Source organism: Vanellus vanellus, assembly GCF_965231255.1.
Source record: "Vanellus vanellus genome assembly, chromosome: 16".
Lineage (NCBI taxonomy): Eukaryota > Metazoa > Chordata > Aves > Charadriiformes > Charadriidae > Vanellus > Vanellus vanellus.
This window is the reverse complement of record NC_138921.1, coordinates 3724253-3731713: the sequence shown is the minus strand read 5'-3', so window position 1 is coordinate 3731713 and position 7461 is coordinate 3724253.

Here is a 7461-nt window from a genome sequence, read left to right as displayed (position 1 = left end):
TGGTTTGGAGAGGGTCCCCAAATTGCCACCGTACGGCTGCCACGCAGCCTAGAAAAAGCCAGCTCCCTCCTTCCCCGACGCCATCCAAACACCATATCTCTACCTCCGCGTCCCTGCAAGCTGCGTTTTCCAGTCCTCCTCCCCCACGCCTCGGCAGGACGGGACCAGCCCTGCGCAGCCGAGGCGGTACGAGCCGACCCCCATGCATCCCCCTCCCTCCCCCCCAGGGGCAATAACGCGCGGGAGTATCGATCCTCGCACTTGTCACTCCGGATGGATGTGCCACCGCTAAATCCCTAACCTTTAGCTGTGCCTGCAGTCTGTAAGCTCCCACCCTCTCCTCCCGCCGGGCAGCGAACACCATGTCCAACAGCCTATTAGCAGGAGAACAGCCTGTCCCCTGTCAAAACACACAAGGTGCCACGGTCCCCCCACGGGAATGCCGGTGGCTGCTGACAGCACTCTGGCATTCCTGCCCGCGCCGCCGTCCTGCCAGCATCCCGACACCCGCGGGGAGCAGCAGCGCCGAAGGGCAAAATGCCCCTGTAGGTAGCAAAGGGAGGAGGGAAGGTAGGAATCGCCCGTTTGACGGCTTCGAGACCCACTTTTCTTGAGACACAAAGGGGAGAGCGCTGGCCTTCCTCCCCTCGGCTCTCCTCATCCGCAGGAGGAGAAGGGAAGCTGCTCAGGGCAGGATGCGTGCAAGGAGAACGATTTGAAGTTCAGGCTCTACGCGTTTCGAAGCACGCAAAAGAGCGAGGGCCCAACTCCCTCCTCTTCTTCCGCTTTACAGAATTATTTGTAAGTATTAAGTTTGTGAAATGAGGTCAGGAATGTTTTTGTAGCTTATTGGTTTCAGGAAAAATCATGCAGACGAGTAAAAGCAGGTAATGAACACCACACAATTTATTTCTAGTAGGCATCCAAAAACCCCATGACAAATTAAAACAGCCATTAATTACTTCAATAAAGACATGACCTCACCCCAGTTGGGTCCTGCCTGGAACTCGTATACCATCTCAGTTTTAGAGACACCCAAAACCTTGATGCATCCCGGTGGCTTTGAGGCATCTCCTTGATATAAAATGAACATTTTTCAGTGGGTAAAATGGGACACACACAATCTGGGCTGGTATAAACCTGGTGCCGAGTTCATGTTCACGGTCTTTCCCAAACCTCTGTCCACAGGAATTAAACACTCCTCAAAATCTCGAGAATACACAATTTGGCTGAAGCTTAAACCGTGCCGGCAGGGTGACTCCTGTTCCAATATAGCAAATCACATCCTAAATGCATGGTTTTGGCAGGGTCTTTCTAAGCCTTGCCGTGGTGGGACACGGTCCCCCTGCTCTGCTGCAGTGCACCTGTACAGTGAGAGCCCCGTGTCCTATTGCTCAGCCAAGCTTTCCATCACTCCAGCCCCCAGACTAGACATCTGCCAGGGCATTCCCCACAGCCACGTTGTTCACAATGCTTGTCCCAAGGCAGGTCTGACACCTTCACGTGGCTCCACCTTTCCCGTCTTGGTCCTAAATATTCACTTACTAAGTCCAGGTTTCCCACATGGGGGGGTTAAACCCCTTTGGAGTTGAAACTCCGTCACTGCTTTCCTCCAGGCTGTGCTCCATGTGGGAGCTTTCCTAACCAGCATCCCGCCGGGATGAAGCACACCAGGTTGGATCTCAACCCAAAACTCCCTTTTTTCAGTCATTTGTAAGGAATCAAGCCATCCCTGTGTGTCACTTGGTTCCCTCCAGGAATAACTTTCGAAATCCACACGTCCATTTCAACCAGCTCAGACAGAAAATACCCCAAAAGCGTTAGGAGTTGGCCCGTTTGATGGCTGTAGGCACCTGGAGAGAGGGAAAATGCTGTATTATTGCCCTTGCTGGGAGAGGGGCCATGGCTGGAGCTCAGCAAGGCTGTTAGATGCTGGAAAAAAAACACACGGGAGAGAAATCTTTGAAAGGCCCCAACCTCAGGAAATGTTTCGATCAGAGCTCGCACCTTATTAAGCATGCGATAATCCAGTTGCGACACGCAGAGCCACGGGCAACCAAGCTCCATAAGTCCTGCTCCTCATGGGTCAACTTCAACTTAAAAAAACAAAACAAAACAACACAACAACAAACCACCAGTAAAATACAACAAAATACAATGAAAAGCCTTTCATAAAACAGAGAGTTCTGGAGCAGGCAGTTCTGAGTCCTCCTGCCGTAACGGAGATGGGCTCAGGACTGCTAGGAAACAAACACCAGTGCTTAAAAACAGAGAGAGACACTAAAAGACAACAAAGAGGATTTAATATCCAGATCTAGAGAGGATTGTTGGTGCCAAGATCCACTTTAATGAGACTAAGGAGCTAAAAACCCTTGAGAAACTCTACCTACTTAAGGATGGCTTGGTTTTAATAGCAATTCTTGCCTAGATTATCTTTTTTTTAACGCTGGTTTTATCCTGTTTCTGTGAAAGTTGTTACAAGACCAATAAAAACCTTGAATTCATATCAGAGCCCCATTTCTCTAACTGGAGAAGATCCCCTTTGCTAAGGCGGTAGCTGCAAGCCAGTAGCAAACAAGGTTTGATTAATTTGATCTTGATTAGAGCTAAAAGACTTTTTTTTGGCCGGAGTTATATTTTGAAGCAAAATAAGTGGAAATTCAATCATAGCAAACCACTCCATAATACATTTTTTAAACACAAATAATTTGGCAAGCTCAACAATGGAGAAAACCCAAACACTTTGTTTTGTTATTTTAAAGCGAAGCATTTAATTACAGTCCACTTCTGGTTAAAAACGTCTTTCCAGTTTCTTCAAAAGCGACCCTCAAGACTTCTTGAATGCAAAATGGAATTCATTTCAAACTGAAAAGAAGCTTTTCCGGCCCAAGAACGTTGTTGCTCATTTCCTAATTCATCCCCCCAAAATAAACGTCGCTGGGCTGCTGTTCATTCTCCCGCAAACTGAACCGACGCCACTTCTTTCCTTGGCGCCCACAAATTCAAAGCCACAGGCTAAAAATCAAAGTCTAAGACACACTTTTGTGTGGCCACACCCGTGGCCCAAGTGGGGATTAGAAGTTCGACTTTAAATGCTGCTTGTTTTTCTAGATGATATGCGTGTATGCAAAGATACTCATAACGAGGGCAGGGGAAGAGAACAGGTACATTGAGCGTCTCAGTAATTTGGGGAGGGTTAGGAGCCATGAGCTGCCACCTCCCCTTTCACGGCAGGCTGCAAGCCCCAGCCTTCGCTGGACTGGCAACCTCAGCCAGGAATTCCCTCTGATTCCCTACTCCAACCACTTGATTCCTCCTGCTTCCTTTATTATTACGTTTAACGATCCCTGACATGCTTTTGGCAACCTCCTTGGAGATAATGAGGTTGTAGCGCTTGAGACCAGCTCCGCTCAGATAAAGAAAAAATGAGTGATAAAAACCAGCGATGTATTTGCAGATCAGAGGCAGAGCAGCGGGGAGAGCACGCTGCGCTTTAGACTTTTGATCAGAAGAGAACGCGCGTTCCTCGTTAGTGCCGTAATATGGCAGTCCCGGGATTTTTCTATATCAATTGTCGGGCGGGGGTTAGAGCTGGAGCCTGCAGCCCCGGCTGCAGGACTCGGCTCCTTCCCTGGTGTATTGGCTACAGCTCCTATTTTCTGCTCTCACAGATATTTCTTAGCACAAATCATGCCAAATACCTTACGTCCTAGTAGACCTCAATTCTCTTGCAGCTTCCCTTCAAATCTTAGCCTTCCCGAGGGTTAAACCTGAAAAATTTGCAAGAGAATGAAAAACTTAGAGGGAAGGAATGGGGGAGGGGAAGAAAAAAAAAAAAAAAAAGAAAAAATAAAACCACCACAAAACCAGCATGACACACAAAAACAAAACAAAACCACCCGGTTGTTGGATCTGCAAAGATCTCCACTCCAACTCTATTGATTTCATGACACCTCCACCGCCTGACCCATTAAGCACGGCTCACTGGCAAGGCGTTAAGATATTCAAGTTGCACTTTGTTACGTCCTTAGACATCTCTTGCGCCTGAAGATGTTCAACACCTCACCGGCTTTTAAGTTTTCTTACTTTAGTAGCAAATTCACATAAACCTCCGAGTGAGAGGAATTTGTTCATAACCCAGTTTGAAAGTACTCCTTCCAGTCTGTGTTGACTCACCACCATTGATACTGGCTGGGAGTCATTTACCCAATGTTGCCCATCAAAGGCTGGCTGTCCCCAGGCCACGTCTGTAGATAGCGTAAAGGGACTAACGCCTCACAAGGACTTCCTTCCCACCTAAAAACGGCAGTTGGTTTGAAGGATGGTCTCTTGGGCTGCTGATCACCCTCCACTGACTATGGATGGGGTCTGGACAATTGGAAATCTGGTTGGTAGATGAGGAGAGTTACTTGAGAAGAATCCCTCTCCTCCAGCGTCGCTAGCATCATCTCACATCCATCAGTGGTGGGCTCCAGACACACTCTCAGACTTTGGCAATCAAAATATATTGGGACACATAACTAGGTTGTATGGCACAGCCTTTCCTTACAGAGCAAAGGGTCACAGCGAAGATACTTTTCAGGAAAAACAGGGACTGATTTGCCCGGACACTTTTTCAGAGGTGTTGCCATATATGTGACTTCACATCATTGGTCACACCAAAAAATCTGCAGCCTGTATCACTGACAAGACATCCAGAAAACCCAGACAAATGTCATTAAGCCTCAAACCTCACCCAGACACAGTTTACAGAGAGCAAAAAGGAAGGATATGGACAAAACCCAACCGTAAGGCAAATCCACTGACACCCCCATCAGTGTCCAGCTTCCTACATCTCCAGGTACGCGATGGTACCCTGCAAGGGATAGTCCTGGGTTTGGTACAGACTTAATTAGGGCAGAAACAACAGAAAATGCTGCAGATGAGCAGGGAGGGACTGAGGCAGAAGGAATGCCTGACAGACACAGGTCATCCTGCCTTTGCATCCCGGGTTGGCATGAAACCAAACACAATTCTGGCGTCCTGGATGCTCTGAGGGCCGTAAATCAGGGCCCTCTCGGTGCTGTGGTGAAAACTTCACCGGAGAAAGCTCCTCCGAAAGCACTTTGGAAACACCCGTCCTGAGTCTGCAGTAGGTCCCAGATCTTCCAGTGGGAGAAATGGTCTGTCTTTCCCAATTTTCTTCCCAAGCCTCTCCGTATACTTTCCAACACGCCGTGCCTTTTCCTGGAAGACGGTTAGGTCAGTGGTTTTCCATATAGTGGATAATTCAGCCTCATGGGTCAATGCACAGATTTTTATCTCAACCCTGAGTTCCCATCAGCCTGGCAGCTTAAGCTCTGACTACTCGTAATGGATGTGCCTTTGCTGGTGTTTCAGCTTGATCCCTTTTTACCCAAAGTGAATCGGAGCCACTAGTGAAAAAAACAGAGTGGATTTACGCTGTGGGGATGACTCTGTCCTGTCTGGTGCTGGGTGCCTTAACAGAAGGTGCTGGTTAACTGCAGGATTCCTCCCGTTGCTTTTGGTTGAAAATATTGCCGCTGATAATACCTAAATTGCTACTAACTTCAAAGAAAAATGTACGCGAGCGATGACTCCTTGAGAACTGAAGACCTCCTGTAGTTCACGTTTACCAGCCCATCTCCCGGGCAATTCCACTTGCTGCAGGGGAGCAACAAGAGTGTTTCCATTTTATTTCTCGGGCAGCAGAGAATAAATAGCACGTTATGGAAACTGCTTATCACAGCCCAGGATCAGACACTTTGCAGGAGCAGATTTTTCCAGGCAGATCTCGGATATTTCCTTGTTGTCCCTCTCCTTGGAAAGTCTCTCTTTTTCTTCCAGTGTTTTGGAGCTTCCATTGCTAGTCTCACCCGAATCCAAGCAATAGCAAAACTTTTGCAGCCTGATGCAGAGGTCTGCTGTGGCTTTGGGCATAGATGACTATGTCCGGTCACTTAACCCGCTTTAAGTGCCCACGGAAAAAAGAGGGAGTCTGCTGGTTTTGTGACACCTGCTGTAATCCACCCTGGAACGCTCCTGAAGAGACGCAGGAGAAATTCTTAAGATGTATTTCCCTCAGACCGCAATATATTCCATATGCTCCAACAGCGGAGGAGAAGGGAACTGGTACTTTGAGTTACCTCTGGTAAATCTATCATTCCCAGCTGGGGGGCTGGGGGGGCCCGGGAGAGCTTATCAGTGTTTTCTCCGACTTTACAGCTGGAAGAAATTTACAGCCAAACGCACACTCCTGTTGCAAAGGAGGGATAAGCCCTCCCCAAAAGTGCTTACAAGCCACTGTTGTTATCAGAGGATCAGGAGGCTTTGGATCACCTTTATTGCTGGCCACCAAGAGCTCTTCTGGGCCCTGCTCTTTGCAGAAGCCACCAGGCGAGCTTCTCCAGCCATCTCAGCCATCCTCTTGGCAAGCGCATTGACGAAATTTAGATTATCTGTGAGCGTATATCTTTCGGAAGACTGCTGACGAGGCAAGTTTTGCCCCCTCTCTCCCCAAATCTCCCTCTTTGGGAAACCCATAACCAAACATCTTGTGCCTGCACGCTGCAAAAGCCCCTTTCTGCTGGGGAACGTCAAGGTCCCATAGCCTCCTCCAGTTGCAGGAGCCACCCAGGGGGTCGGGTGCGTCGCTGTGGGCTCCTCTTTCCACGTGCTAAAAAAATCCACATGGCTGGGACCCAAATGTCTGTCTGATTTGCGGCTCCGATGGCATCTTATTATGGGGCGGGGGGAGGGAGGGCATTTTATATTGGAAATTCACCTTCTGCCTTTGACAATCTGGCAGCCATCAAATACCCAGCTACAACTTTAGGTCCCGAAACGTTGATAGGCATTAAAAAAAAAAAAAAAAAAGTAGTTTATAGGCTTTTTAATTACTTATCTTCCAGCAGCTTTGCCTAATCTTCAGGTTTTAGAAGCCGTCACTGAGCTCTCGGAATCCCATCTCCTCCCACGGCGAGGGTGAACCCAACGGCGGAGGGACCTCTGCTCAGTGCCTTGAGAGCTGGTGGGAAACGGGGCCCCAGGGAGGGCAGCAAGGTAATTAATTGTTATCTAAGCAATTGCCTTATTTGTAATCGCTTTTTATAATTAACTTAATTATTATAATTAGCTTCACATCAATTGCTTGTTTGGATTTAATTGATAATTATCTAAATTGGTATCTAAACTGCGGGCAGACTCGGCGCTTAAGTTGTCTGCATCTCTGCAAGTAATTTCTGCTTCTAAATAGAGGACTCCGCTAAAACTGAAGAAGAAAAAAGAAGGGCGAGATTTCGTACGTGCTGGTTTTCCTTCCGAACCATTTTTTCTGCCTTTAAATTTTACCGGCTACATAAAAACACCTCACCGCTGGTGAGCGTCTCTAGGATAACAAACCTCGTATCTACCTGTGCGCGCACGTGGCCCACTTGCCCCCCCCCCGCCCCCCCCCCCAAA